We start from the raw sequence: 13,162 nt of genomic DNA, 5'->3' as shown, positions 1-13,162 counted from the left end.
CCAGTGTTGACGGTGCGTCCCACGCTGTCATCATCGTGTTGCGGTCCATCGCCGCCATCTTCGAGGTGTCGTGTAGTCCCAAGCGCCGTCCTCTCCGTGGCCGGCTGCGTCACCCCTCCGATGCCGCCGTGTTCCGCGTCGTCTGCGATGGCGGGTCGGCCGCCGACCTCCACCTGCAACTCAGACAACAGTTCACTCCAGCGCCAGGTGACGCCACGCGGCGCTAGGCGCCTTGTGGCGTTCCTGACGCGTGTCCACAGTGACTGGATGTCACCTCCGTCACGTGCGAGGTCGCCCTCAGTGCTGCCGCTAAGGTAGGTGGCCAAGTCGGGTCGACTTGGCTCCCTCCCCAGCCGGCGGCGCGCGGCCGTAGATAGAGTGGCCCAGGCGATGTCGCGGACGGTGGTGTCGTCGCAGTGCAGCATGCGGAAGCCGTGGACGATCGTTGAGATGTCCGCAGCGTCCGCGAGCGGCGTCAGGCCGCATCCTCCCTCTCCCAGCGCGAGGTACAGCTGTTCAGTGGACGCACGCTGTGGAAGGAAGAGCCATGATTTGACAGCCGCTTTCACTGCCTTGTCAAGTGCAGATAGCGGCCCCTTGCGTACCGCTCCGCCCCGCATGACAAAGTCAAGCCTGGGAAGGAGGAAGACACGCACAGCGTCGATCTTCTGCCAGGGAGCCAGCAGGGAAGCGTCCAGGTGCTGCAAGTCGCGTCGAATTGCCGCGATCGCATCCGTTGGCGTCTGCGCGACTTTGTACCCGGTGGGGACGCCAAGATGGAGGTAGGCGTCACCCGCACCGAGCACGGCTGGTTCTCCCCCTTGCAGGGCGAATACCGAGCCTAGTGTCTGCCGACGGCGGATGTGAAGCGTGGCACACTTCGACGGCTTGAAGGTAAGCCCGGCCCACGTCGCCGCCTCACCCACAACATTGAGGAGCGTCTGCATCGCCTCTGAATCCCGCGCCAGAAGCACGATATCGTCCGCATACGCCAGTGCACTCACACTGACGCCGCAAAGCGCAATACCACACTCATTTCTGAGCGAGGTTGCGGCGCGAAGTACCGGCTCGAGCGCGAGGTTAAAGACGATGGGCGACAGTGGACAGCCCTGCTTGACCCCCGCCAGGATCTCTATCTCCTCCGTTAGTCCGTCAGATGTACGGACACGGGTGGAGCAACCATCGTACATATCGGCAATTAGCTGATGCAATTGCTCTGGTAGTCCCATCCTGCTCAGTACTCCAAGGAGGTGAGCGTGAGGCACTGAACCGAAAGCATTCGCCAGGTCAAGCCAAGCAAAGCATGCTTGGCCTCCCCTGCGCCTTGCATCATCAATTGCCGTCTGCACAATGAAGTTGTGCTCATAGCAGCCTTCAAACGTGCGGAAGCCCTTCTGTTCTGGAGAGAGCAGGTTCAACCGCTCTGCCCAGAGAGAAGTGCGGTCCGCAACGATTGCAGCAAAGAGCTTAGAGATGGTGGAGCTCAATGCTAAAGGCCGCCAGTTCGTCACGTCCGAGACGTCCCCTTTCTTGTGGATGAGGACGGTAGTGGATACTTTCCACTGTACCGGAGTCTTCCGCTCATTCCAGCAGCGCGAGAAGATCTTAGCCAGCACATGGCAGCCAGGATCCTCACGTCGCAGGTCCGAGTAGGTGACTCCGTCTGCCCCAGGAGCAGTATTGCTCGCCTTCTGGAGCCGCTGTTGCACCTCCGTGGAGGTGATCAGCGACAGGACCTCCTCGCTGACATCAGGAGGCGTGGTGGCGGCAAAGTCCGGGACAGCAGCTGGTAAATCTGTAACAGAAAAAACAGATTTAGAATATACCCCCTTAAAGTGCTCCGTGAGCACGTTGCCATCGATTTGGCAGTACGGCGACGTCTCGCCAAGGACGCGCTGCATCGCCTTGCGCCGGTCCGCGCGGTACAGCTTCTGAATCTCAGACGCTGCACTCGCGTCGTACCGACGCTCGGCGGCCGCCGCGCGCCGTGCGCCACGTCTACCGCGCTGCCCACCGCGGCCGCGTGTAGGGGCAGGAGGAGGGGGATTGGCAGAGGCGTCGGCGCGGCCCTGGCCGCGGTGCGCTGCTGCTGGTGGCCCATCCTGTCGATCTCCGGCTGCCTGGCGTTGTGGCTTCGTCTCGGCGATCTCGGAGATGAAGTCCTCGACGACCGCGACGAATGCGTCCCATGGTTGGTTGTGGACGCTCTCCAGGGCCGCCAGCCAGCGCCGCTGCCTCTCCGTTAGCCGAGCGTCGGCCGGGGGAGGGGGGGGCGGAGCTGCCTGTGTTGCGCCCTGTTCGGAGGGTACAGGAGGGTCTGTCAGGTCAGGTGGAGGACGGGAGTTTTGCGGCGGGAGGTTGGGACTGGGACGGTCGTTACGACGTCGGCGTCTCCTCTTCTTGCTGCCATGTGTAGGAGACGCAGCTGCAGTCCCTCCGCTCACGTCGCGCCGTTCCGTCGTCTGCGTCGGTGGTGGTGCCGTGCTGCCATCTGGTGTGGGCCGCGCAGCGCTGCTGTCGGTCGCCGCGCCGATGACAGGTGGCGCAGCGGTAGCAGCAGGGGCCGGTGTAGCTCGCGCCGGTCTGGCGCTCGGGTCGGGCGCACCGCGGCTGGTGTTCGCCGCGCCGCCAACAGATGGCCCGGTGGTCGCCAGCGGCCCGCCGCCGGCGCGAGAAACACGAGGTGTAGCTCGCGCCGGCCGACCGGGCGCGCTGGCTCGCCCCGGGCCGCTGTTACGCGGACTGGGTGCCCGACGGTCGCTACTCGATGGCGCAGGGGTCGCAGAGGTAGTCGGCGTAGCCCGCGCCGGCCGGGCGTCTCCAGGTGTAGCTCGCGCCGGTCTGGCGCTCGAGTCGGGCGCACTGCAGCTGGTGTTCGCCGCGCCGCCAACAGATGGCCCAGCGGTCGCCCGCGCCCGGCCGCCGGCGCGAGATACACGAGGTGTAGCTCGCGCCGGCCGCCCAGACGCGTTTGCTCGCGCCGGGCCGCTGTTATGCGGACTGGGCGGTATAATGCGCCGTCGGTCCGGGGGCGGTGTTCTCCGTCCTGCAGCACGGCGTCTGTCCCTCCGTGGGGTGACTATGTGCCACTCGTTATCTGAAACAGAGGCTGTTTGTTTAGTAGCACTCCCTGCCTGAACGGAGACGGAGTGACGGGCGTCACTCGACGTGGCCGCCGGCAGGGCAGAGGAAACGCGGCGCGTGTACGTCTGCGACCGCACAAGCACCACACCGTCCGGTACATCCGTCGGGCTCGCGGCCTTTGGTGCGTCAACCAGCGGCGCGGCTGCGCCGTGAGTAACAACACCACCGGTCGCGGCAAGCGAGGCAGCCTGCCTGCCACTGTCCGCCCGCATCGCAGAGCCACCTGTTGGCGGCGTAGCGAATGCGGGCGGCAGTCCCAGGCCGGTACCCACGCTCCCGACAGATGGCGGGCGGGAGGCGCCTGCGGCAGCCGCACGACGTGGCCAGCGTACGCCACTGGGTGCAATGGCCGGCGCGGGCAGCGGCGAGCCGCGGCCTTTGCCAGACACTGCGCCTCTGGCCGGAGCGACGCGTTCGGCGGCAGGCGTCGGCAGCGTGCTGCCTTCACCTCCCGAACTTGCGCTCGGCACTCGTGGCGACGCGGTTGACGTCGCGGAGCGTATCAGCAGGGGGATGCCAGACCACCTCGGCGTGCGCACACACAGTACGCACGACGCGGGGGTAGCAACCACCGCCGTCCTGGGTGTCACCGACGCCTGCACACTCACACAGGGTGAGGGCAAGGCAGCCTGTGAACCCACCACGCTGCTGCGGGTCAGGACCGCCGCGTATGTTAAACCTAAGTCCAGCCGGTCTGTCCTACTAGCTTCGGGGACCGGACTGGGCTGTGGCCATAGCCCCTCTCTATTATCTAAGGCTAGGCGGCCTATGGTACTAGCTTCCCGAGCCGCTTTCGCCTGTGGCTTTCGCCCAGCACTAACTAAGGACGAAGGGCCTGTCCTACTAGCTTCGGGGGCCCTTGCCTGTGACCTCCCGCCGGCCGACCTCTCTGGGTGCCCCAGAGAGTCAGACACGGCATCGTGTCCCATACTCACACTCCCCCGACTGGCAGCGCCGGGGGTGGCGGACTCTGCATTGCAGGACCGCTGATGCGTCCGCAGCTTCTTCAGCTGCGGGTCGCGTCGGCCGCAAAACGCGCACTCGAAAACGGGGACCGTTTCCGGGTCGTGCAGCCTCCTGTAGTGGCGGAGAAGGGCCGAGTGGTCCTTGTACTCGCCAAAGGTTGGTCTGCCTGCCGCCTTGGTGACGAAGCAGATCCGGCAGCGAAAGACGTCTGCCGGCAGCGTCACCACGAGCTCCATTGTTCAGGTCGCGGACCTGAAACAAGAGAATAAGCGCGACCGCTTCCCGGTGCAGAACTCAGCCCATATTAGCTCGTATTAAGCTGATAAGAACAGATACTACACTTTGATCTTAGCCAAAAGGCCGAGAAGCGATAAGGAAAACCCGCAGTGGAAGGGCCTAAATGCTTGCAGCGTGTGCGCTCCACATGTGGGAGTGACACACGGTGGTACGGGCCGATATGGCAACAGGCGACCGTCGAAAACATCGCAAAAGCAAGTGCCGGAAGGAACGACAATTCACGAGAGCAATCGTCAACAGCCCAGTACTAGCGTCCATGTCGAAGAGTAAACGGCGACTCCCATTTGACCGCCGCTAGCTGCCAGGGCGGTGCAGAAGCCGTGCGGCCGCCCCACAGCAGCGCCAGGCCGGCGCGAGCTACACCGGCGCGAGGCCGGCGCGAGCTACACCTAGCCGAGTGCTTACATCGTCCACCGCCTACTGCATATGTGTGTGTACACACGTATTCTGCGTGCGTGCGGCGGCGACGACGACGTTCGCGAGGAGCTAAGGTTATAACTCCAAAAAATTTAATTAAAATTATCTGTGGCCGGACCATAAGAGACGCCAACGAGGCATCTGAAGGCACTGTTGTGTGCCCCCATAAATTGCCAGCCTGGTGTAATGCGGCTGCAAGAGGGGTCCGGCTAAAGGCAAAAAAAAAAAAAATTGAATACTTGCGATAATCTAAAATTAATTTAAAGAGTACGTGGTGTGTAAGCAGCTAACTACTGGGCACATCGACAACTACGACAAGTTTTGCTATCAGCGGAATATCTGACCACTGCAGAATATTAACCCATTTCAGGCTGTGTTTTAATTAATTTTAGGTGGGCCGATCCCGGCGGTACTGCAATGCCGGGCCAACCCGCGACAGAGGTGGAGCAAGCCCCTAGCACTCCGTCATGAGCCAAAAATGAGTTTAATATTCTGGTCCTGCGATGCAGGACGTATCAGATATTAAGCTGATAAGAACAGATACTACACTTTGATCTTAGCCAAAAGGCCGAGAAGCGATAAGGAAAACCCGCAGTGGAAGGGCCTAAATGCTTGCAGCGTGTGCGCTCCACATGTGGGAGTGACACACGGTGGTACGGGCCGATATGGCAACAGGCGACCGTCGAAAACATCGCAAAAGCAAGTGCCGGAAGGAACGACAATTCACGAGAGCAATCGTCAACAGCCCAGTACTAGCGTCCATGTCGAAGAGTAAACGGCGACTCCCATTTGACCGCCGCTAGCTGCCAGGGCGGTGCAGAAGCCGTGCGGCCGCCCCACAGCAGCGCCAGGCCGGCGCGAGCTACACCGGCGCGAGGCCGGCGCGAGCTACACCTAGCCGAGTGCTTACATCGTCCACCGCCTACTGCATATGTGTGTGTACACACGTATTCTGCGTGCGTGCGGCGGCGACGACGACGTTCGCGAGGAGCTAAGGTTATAACTCCAAAAAATTTAATTAAAATTATCTGTGGCCGGACCATAAGAGACGCCAACGAGGCATCTGAAGGCACTGTTGTGTGCCCCCATAAATTGCCAGCCTGGTGTAATGCGGCTGCAAGAGGGGTCCGGCTAAAGGCAAAAAAAAAAAAAAATTGAATACTTGCGATAATCTAAAATTAATTTAAAGAGTACGTGGTGTGTAAGCAGCTAACTACTGGGCACATCGACAACTACGACAAGTTTTGCTATCAGCGGAATATCTGACCACTGCAGAATATTAACCCATTTCAGGCTGTGTTTTAATTAATTTTAGGTGGGCCGATCCCGGCGGTACTGCAATGCCGGGCCAACCCGCGACAGAGGTGGAGCAAGCCCCTAGCACTCCGTCATGAGCCAAAAATGAGTTTAATATTCTGGTCCTGCGATGCAGGACGTATCAGATATTAAGCTGATAAGAACAGATACTACACTTTGATCTTAGCCAAAAGGCCGAGAAGCGATAAGGAAAACCCGCAGTGGAAGGGCCTAAATGCTTGCAGCGTGTGCGCTCCACATGTGGGAGTGACACACGGTGGTACGGGCCGATATGGCAACAGGCGACCGTCGAAAACATCGCAAAAGCAAGTGCCGGAAGGAACGACAATTCACGAGAGCAATCGTCAACAGCCCAGTACTAGCGTCCATGTCGAAGAGTAAACGGCGACTCCCATTTGACCGCCGCTAGCTGCCAGGGCGGTGCAGAAGCCGTGCGGCCGCCCCACAGCAGCGCCAGGCCGGCGCGAGCTACACCGGCGCGAGGCCGGCGCGAGCTACACCTAGCCGAGTGCTTACATCGTCCACCGCCTACTGCATATGTGTGTGTACACACGTATTCTGCGTGCGTGCGGCGGCGACGACGACGTTCGCGAGGAGCTAAGGTTATAACTCCAAAAAATTTAATTAAAATTATCTGTGGCCGGACCATAAGAGACGCCAACGAGGCATCTGAAGGCACTGTTGTGTGCCCCCATAAATTGCCAGCCTGGTGTAATGCGGCTGCAAGAGGGGTCCGGCTAAAGGCAAAAAAAAAAAAAAAAAAAATTGAATACTTGCGATAATCTAAAATTAATTTAAAGAGTACGTGGTGTGTAAGCAGCTAACTACTGGGCACATCGACAACTACGACAAGTTTTGCTATCAGCGGAATATCTGACCACTGCAGAATATTAACCCATTTCAGGCTGTGTTTTAATTAATTTTAGGTGGGCCGATCCCGGCGGTACTGCAATGCCGGGCCAACCCGCGACAGAGGTGGAGCAAGCCCCTAGCACTCCGTCATGAGCCAAAAATGAGTTTAATATTCTGGTCCTGCGATGCAGGACGTATCAGATATTAAGCTGATAAGAACAGATACTACACTTTGATCTTAGCCAAAAGGCCGAGAAGCGATAAGGAAAACCCGCAGTGGAAGGGCCTAAATGCTTGCAGCGTGTGCGCTCCACATGTGGGAGTGACACACGGTGGTACGGGCCGATATGGCAACAGGCGACCGTCGAAAACATCGCAAAAGCAAGTGCCGGAAGGAACGACAATTCACGAGAGCAATCGTCAACAGCCCAGTACTAGCGTCCATGTCGAAGAGTAAACGGCGACTCCCATTTGACCGCCGCTAGCTGCCAGGGCGGTGCAGAAGCCGTGCGGCCGCCCCACAGCAGCGCCAGGCCGGCGCGAGCTACACCGGCGCGAGGCCGGCGCGAGCTACACCTAGCCGAGTGCTTACATCGTCCACCGCCTACTGCATATGTGTGTGTACACACGTATTCTGCGTGCGTGCGGCGGCGACGACGACGTTCGCGAGGAGCTAAGGTTATAACTCCAAAAAATTTAATTAAAATTATCTGTGGCCGGACCATAAGAGACGCCAACGAGGCATCTGAAGGCACTGTTGTGTGCCCCCATAAATTGCCAGCCTGGTGTAATGCGGCTGCAAGAGGGGTCCGGCTAAAGGCAAAAAAAAAAAAAAAAATTGAATACTTGCGATAATCTAAAATTAATTTAAAGAGTACGTGGTGTGTAAGCAGCTAACTACTGGGCACATCGACAACTACGACAAGTTTTGCTATCAGCGGAATATCTGACCACTGCAGAATATTAACCCATTTCAGGCTGTGTTTTAATTAATTTTAGGTGGGCCGATCCCGGCGGTACTGCAATGCCGGGCCAACCCGCGACAGAGGTGGAGCAAGCCCCTAGCACTCCGTCATGAGCCAAAAATGAGTTTAATATTCTGGTCCTGCGATGCAGGACGTATCAGATATTAAGCTGATAAGAACAGATTTTTATTTATCGAGATAATTCTTAGTTACATATTTAAGAAGTATAAATTTAAGAGAAGAATATTAATGACTCTATACAATGCGAGTTTTACAGATTTATTAAGTTTAGAAAGAATTAAGAAAAACGGTTCTAACCGTACTTAAGTATTTAATCACTATTCTAGTTCGTGGGTTAAGCCCACTACTTAAATATCATGAGGCCGCGTTAGGCGCGGATACTTAAGTATATTACCTTAAGATTAATCCCGCGGTAGGCGCGGCCTTACTTATGTCAGATCAGGGGTAGTTTGGACCTAATTTAGGAGCTATTTTGTGTTTATTTGATTCATCTCCATGCCCTGACAGCGCACTGCACATGCACGGCTGCCAGCGGCTGGTGCGCCACGCACGCAGGCGGGTCACACTCAGCCGGACTTCTCCCCTCTGTCCGCCTTGCGGCGGACGTCACTGGGGTGTCGTGGCAGGAGGGTGTTGCTTCCCACGCTGGCTGGAGACTGCCGGGCAGTAGGCACACGTACGGCGCCGCCCAGCACCGCGCCAACCGAGGTGGGGGCCATATTCGGCGGCCACCACGGAGGGAGGGGCACCAGGCAGCACCGCACGCACCGCTACTGACTCGGCACTGCTGCAGTGCGGCGCGAAGATGGTGTAACGCCGCAGGTCCCGCGTCGTGAAGGAGAATCTCGACACCGACGACACGAAGGCACCGACCTCGAAGTTCTCCGACGACTGCAGTCTCGAGGGTCTCGCAGCCTGACGTCAGAGCATGCCACAGTCTAGGGGGACACATACTGGCGGTGGCCAGTGATGTGTTCAACGTAGATGTCGCGGGACCACTTGATGGTGTCGGACACCATCAATCGCCGCATCAGTTGGCAGTAGCGGCTGGCGATGCCTAGGTGCCGAAGCACCGCATCGCTCTGGCGGTCCCACGCCCCCAGACTGCCGACAACCAGGGCGTCGACAGTGACGGAATAGCCGCGAGCGGCTAATCCGCGCGCAACGTCGGCGTACTTTATCCTCTTCAGTTGCCGAGCGTTGTCGAGCGCAATCCGCCTATTCTCGAAGGGGATTGTCACATCGACGATGGTCACAGTCTTCGCGGCCTCGTCAGTTATTACGAGGTCCGGACGCAGCCCACTGCTGTCCCCTATGACGGCTTGGTTGATCCTGATGTCAGGAACAGCAGTGTTTCCTCTCCTTGGCCGCCCAGCGACTGCTGTCGCGAGGCGGTTGAGGACCGCGTTGTGGCGATACTGCAGGGCTGCTGAGTGCACCATACACGCGTTGATTACGTGCGGGAGCGTCTCATTGTTGTGGCCACAGCGTCGGCAGGCTTTGTTGGTATTTGCCCGCCCATCAAAGCGGCGACATCCGTTCAGAGGCACGACTCCGAGCCTGGCGCGATGAATAAAGCGCCAGTCTGCGAAGCGAGTGTATTTGCCTCCCGCTATGAAGTGGTTGGACGCTGTGGACTCCCTGGTGCACTCGAACACCTTCCCCTGGTCCGGTTTTCTGAGTAGGATGTGGCGCAGGCGCTGCCTCAGACACTCGCGGAGCGTCCGCGAGAGAAGACGTTTGGCGCCCCCTCCCACCCGGACATGCTCGACGCCAGTGTTGACGGTGCGTCCCACGCTGTCATCATCGTGTTGCGGTCCATCGCCGCCATCTTCGAGGTGTCGTGTAGATCCAGGCGCCGTCCTCTCCGTGGCCGGCTGCGTCACCCCTCCGATGCCGTCGTGTTCCGCGTCGTCAGCGATGGCGGGTCGGCCGCCGACCTCCACCTGCAACTCAGACAACAGTTCACTCCAGCGCCAGGTGACGCCACGCGGCGCTAGGCGCCTTGTGGCGTTCCTGACGCGTGTCCACAGTGACTGGATGTCACCTCCGTCACGTGCGAGGTCGCCCTCAGTGCTGCCGCTAAGGTAGGTGGCCAAGTCGGATCGACTCGGCTCCCTCCCCAGTCGGCGGCGCACGGCCGTGGATAGAGTGGCCCAGGCGATGTCGCGGACGGTGGCGTCGTCGCAGTGCAGCATGCGGAAGCCGTGGACGATGGTGGAGATGTCCGCAGCGTCCGCGAGCGGCGTCAGGCCGCATCCTCCCTCTCCCAGCGCGAGGTACAGCTGTTCAGTGGACGCACGCTGTGGAAGGAAGAGCCATGATTTGACAGCCGCTTTCACTGCCTTGTCGAGCGCAGATAGCGGCCCCTTGCGTACCGCTCCGCCCCGCATGACAAAGTCAAGCCTAGGGAGGAGGAAGACACGCACAGCGTCAATCTTCTGCCAAGGAGCCAGCAGGGAAGCGTCCAGGTGCTGCAAGTCACGTCGAATTGCCGCGATCGCATCCGTTGGCGTCTGCGTGACTTTGTACCCGGTGGGAACGCCAAGATGGAGGTAGGCGTCACCCGCACCGAGCACGGCTGGTTCTCCCCCTTGCAGGGCGAATACCGAGCCTAGTGTCTGCCGACGGCGGATGTGAAGCGTGGCACACTTCGACGGCTTGAAGGTAAGCCCGGCCCACGTCGCCGCCTCACCCACAACATTGAGGAGCGTCTGCATCGCCTCTGAGTCCCGCGCCAGAAGCACGATATCGTCCGCATACGCCAGTGCACTCACACTGACGCCGCAAAGCGGAATACCACACTCATTTCTGAGCGAGGTTGCGGCGCGAAGTACCGGCTCGAGCGCGAGATTAAAGACGATGGGCGACAGTGGACAGCCCTGCTTGACCCCCGCCTGGATCTCAATCTCCTCCGTTAGTCCGTCAGATGTACGGACACGGGTGGAGCAACCATCGTACATGTCGGCAATTAGATGGTGCAATTGCTCTGGCAGTCCCATCCTGCTCAGTACTCCAAGGAGGTGAGCGTGAGGCACTGAGCCGAAAGCATTCGCCAGATCAAGCCAAGCAAAGCATGCTTGGCCTCCCCTGCGCCTTGCATCATCAATCGCCGTCTGCACAATGAAGTTGTGCTCATAGCAGCCTTCAAACGTGCGGAAGCCCTTCTGTTCTGGGGAGAGCAGGTTCAAACGCTCTGCCCAGAGTGAAGTGCGGTCCGCAACGATTGCAGCAAAGAGCTTAGAGATGGTAGAGCTCAATGCTAGAGGCCGCCAGTTTGTCACGTCCGAGACGTCCCCTTTCTTGTGGATGAGGACGGTAGTGGATATTTTCCACTGCACCGGAGTCTTCCGCTCATTCCAGCAGCGCGAGAAGATCTTAGCTAGCACATGGCAGCCAGGATCCTCACGTCGCAAGTCCGAGTAGGTGACTCCGTCTGCCCCAGGAGCAGTGTTGCTCGCCTTTTGGAGCCGCTGTTGCACCTCTGAAGGGGTGATCGGCAGCAGGACCTCCTCGCTGACATCAGGAGGCGTGGTGGCGGCAAAGTCCGGGACAGCAGCTGGTAAATCTGTAACAGAGAAGTCAGATTTAGAGTATACCCCCTTAAAGTGCTCCGTGAGCACGCTGCCATCGATTTGGCAGTACGGCGACGTCTCGCCAAGGACGCGCTGCATCGCCTTGCGCCGGTCCGCGCGGTACAGCTTCTGAATCTCAGACGCTGCATTCGCGTCGTACCGACGCTCGGCGGCCGCCGCACGCCGTGCGCCACGTCCACCGCGCTGCCCACCGCGGCCGCGTGTAGGGGCAGGGGGAGGGGGATTGGCAGCAGCGTCGGCGCGGCCCTGGCCGCGGTGTGCTGCTGCTGGTGGCCCATCCTGTCGATCTCCGGCTGCCTGGCGTTGTGGCTTCGTCTCGGCGATCTCGGAGATGTAGCTCTCGACGACCGCGACGAATGCGTCCCACTGCTGGTCGTGGACGCCGTCCAGGGCCGCCAGCCAGCGCCGCTGCCTCTCCGTTAGCCGGGCGTCGGCCAGGGGAGGGGAGGGCGGAGCTGCCTCTGTTGCGCCCTGTTCGGAGGGAACAGGAGGGCCTGTCAGGTTAGGTGGAGGACGGGAGTTTTGCGGCGGGAGGTTGGGACTGGGACGGTCGTTACGACGTCGGCGTCTCCTCTTCTTGCTGCCATGTCTCGGAGACGCAGCTGCAGTCCCTCCGCTCACGTCGCGCCGTTCCGTCGTCTGCGTCGGTGGTGGTGCCGCGCTGCCATCTGGCGTGGACCGCGCAGTGCTGCTTTCAATTGCCGCGCCGTTGGCAGGTGGCGCAGCGGTAGCAGCAGGGGCCGGTGTAGCTCGCGCCGGCCTGGCGCTCGGGTCGGGCGCACCGCGGCTGGTGTTCGCCGCGCCGCCAACAGATGGCCCGGCGGTCGCCAGCGGCCCGCCGCCGGCGCAAGAAACACGAGGTGTAGCTCGCGCCGGCCGACCGGACGCGCCGGCTCGCCCCGGGCCGCTGTTACGCGGACTGGGTGCCCGACGGTCGCTACCAGATGGCGCAGTGGTCGCAGAGGTGGTCGGCGTAGCCTGCGCCGGCCGGGCGTCTCCAGGTGTAGCTCGCGCCGGCCTGGCGCTCGGACCCGGCGCACCGCGGCTGCTGTTCGCCGCGCCGCCAACAGATGGCCCAGCGGTCGCCCGCGCCCGGCCGCCGGCGCGAGAAACACGTGGTGTAGCTCGCGCCGGCCTGGCGCTGGGGCCCAGCGCACCGCGGCTGTTGTTCGCCGCGCCGCCAACAGATGGCCCAGCGGTCGCCCGCGCCCGGTCGCCGGCGCGAGATACACCAGGTGTAGCTCGCGCCGGCCGCCCAGACGCGTTGGCTTGCGCAGGGCCGCTGTTACGCGGACTGGGCGGTATAATGCGCCGTCGGTCAGGAGGTGGCGGTCTGCGTCCTGTAGCACGGCGTCTGTCCCTCCGTGGGGTGACTATGTGCCACTCATTATCTGTAACAAGAGCTGTTTTGTTAGTAGCACTCCCTGCCTGAGCGGAGACGGAGTGACTGGCGTCACTCGACGTGGCCGCCGGCAGGGCAGAGGAAACGCGGCGCGTGTACGTCTGTGACCGCACAAGCACCACACCGTCCGGTACATCCGCCGGGCTCGCGGCCTTTGGTGCGTCAAACAGCGGCGCGGCTGCGCC

General features: G+C 60.5%; 3 non-coding genes and 2 pseudogenes across 3 annotated transcripts; all 5 read right to left on the bottom strand.

Annotated features, from left to right (window-relative positions):
- Positions 1 to 4,370: 4,370 nt before the first annotated feature.
- On the bottom strand, positions 4,371 to 4,482 carry LOC126204890 (U2 spliceosomal RNA; annotated as a pseudogene).
- A 729-nt stretch (positions 4,483 to 5,211) lies between these two features.
- On the bottom strand, positions 5,212 to 5,404 carry LOC126204363 (U2 spliceosomal RNA). Its single transcript, XR_007540488.1, has one exon. It is a non-coding gene; the product is annotated as a U2 spliceosomal RNA (small nuclear RNA).
- A 730-nt stretch (positions 5,405 to 6,134) lies between these two features.
- On the bottom strand, positions 6,135 to 6,327 carry LOC126204355 (U2 spliceosomal RNA). Its single transcript, XR_007540487.1, has one exon. It is a non-coding gene; the product is annotated as a U2 spliceosomal RNA (small nuclear RNA).
- A 735-nt stretch (positions 6,328 to 7,062) lies between these two features.
- Positions 7,063 to 7,255, bottom strand: LOC126204348 (U2 spliceosomal RNA). The gene has a single exon (XR_007540486.1). It is a non-coding gene; the product is annotated as a U2 spliceosomal RNA (small nuclear RNA).
- Positions 7,256 to 7,987: 732 nt separating this feature from the next.
- Positions 7,988 to 8,161, bottom strand: LOC126204647 (U2 spliceosomal RNA; annotated as a pseudogene).
- Between the last annotated feature and the right edge of the window lie 5,001 nt (positions 8,162 to 13,162).

Source organism: Schistocerca nitens, chromosome 1 (assembly GCF_023898315.1).
Source record: "Schistocerca nitens isolate TAMUIC-IGC-003100 chromosome 1, iqSchNite1.1, whole genome shotgun sequence".
In the NCBI taxonomy this organism is placed as follows: Eukaryota; Metazoa; Arthropoda; class Insecta; order Orthoptera; family Acrididae; genus Schistocerca; species Schistocerca nitens.
This window is presented reverse-complemented; position numbering and strand designations above follow the sequence as displayed.